Genomic DNA, 1,569 nt, shown 5'->3' with positions numbered 1-1,569 from the left:
GTGCGGGCGCACCATGCACAGGTGCGGGCGCACCTGAGTCCTCTGTCTCAAACATGAAATCCTCCGTCATAAGGTGCGGGCGCACCGGTAGTTGGTGCGGGGCACACTATGTGCTGTGCGGCGCACCATTGTTCTGTTTTTCTCCAATTTGGCTGAGTGGCGGGCGCACCAGGACATGTGTGGGGCACCATCGTGTGCGGGGATCTAGCGCACCTCATGCTCTCTCCATCCTCTAGCTTGTCCTTTAGCCATGTCTCGCATTACTCGGCCCCGAAAAGGGTCATACCTGCAATAAAAACTCGAGAAAACATGGTGAAAGCATATGTGCTAGAAATTTGATCAAAATAGATCGAAAATCTAGCAAAATGTCACTATGATCAAGTATGATCAAGTGAATGAAATAGAAGGGTAAAGTGAGGAGAAAAAGGGAAGAAAGGGAAAAAGGGAACTAAAACAAGCCAAAAGGAAGTCATAAAGTGCATTGGAAACGCACTTATCAAACTCCCCCAAGCTTAGCGTTTTGCTTGTCCTCAAGTAAACCAAGAGTGAGAATGAAGGAAGAAGAAGAAAAGAGAATAAAAAGAAAAGGGAAACATGCAAAAACTAACCTATATGCTCTAAATGCAAGGTTACAAACATGACATGCAAGCTAAATGAGTTCATACAAGATTTAGGAGACCAACCAACACAAGAGGGAAGATGATTAGAAAGCACAAGAGTGACTCTAAGGCTCAATCCACCGCTCAACCGAGTATTTTTGAAAGAAGGCTTTTCCAAGAGTGATTCTCACTCTTCTCCACTTCCAAGACCCAAGTTTGACTCCTCCCTAGGGATGCTCAACCATAATTGCTCGCCTCTACCACTTTTGATGACCCTCATCATGACTTGCACAAAATCTCGCCGCCACTACTAAATGACAAGTCCAATCTAGAAGTCAAAAGGGACTTTGTTAAGGTTGTAACGGGGCTAGGTTAGGGTGTGGATTATATTTAGGAATGTGGTGCAAAAAGGGTAAGTGGAGTACAAACTAGGGGTAAATACTCCCCCAAGCTAGTCCTAACACCATTCAATTAAAGAAATCTCACACATAACCTTGATTTCACTTGTTCTTTTTCACTTTTGAACTTTTTCATTTTCTCATCAATTTGATCTTTCTTTCTTTTCTTTTCAATAAAAACCAAATCAAACAATAAGATTTTTTCTTTTTTATTTCTTTTGTCTTTCTTTTTCACAAATTTCTTCAACTTTTATGATCATACAAGCACATTAACTCATTTCAACCAAGACTTATATCAAACAACTAACTCAACACAAACTAAGACATGCACTCCACTTTGGGGAAAGTTTGGCATGACTCATTATGTGGGTTAAGCAAAAATAGGATAGAAAGGCTCAGATGGGTTGAGAAGCGATATTATGCAGGTATTCAAGCTTTTGGTTTTGTAGCTCCTATTACTAGCAAAAGAAACGCCCTAAATCATTCTCTAGAGGCTCGTTTTAGTAATCTTGGGGAGCTAAAATGCAAGTCACAAGTTAGGCGATCAATGGTGAGGGTTGTGAGTGAGTCTT

This window comes from Beta vulgaris, chromosome 4 (assembly GCF_026745355.1).
Source record: "Beta vulgaris subsp. vulgaris cultivar EL10 chromosome 4, EL10.2, whole genome shotgun sequence".
Classification (NCBI taxonomy): Eukaryota; Viridiplantae; Streptophyta; class Magnoliopsida; order Caryophyllales; family Amaranthaceae; genus Beta; species Beta vulgaris.
This window is presented reverse-complemented; position numbering follows the sequence as displayed.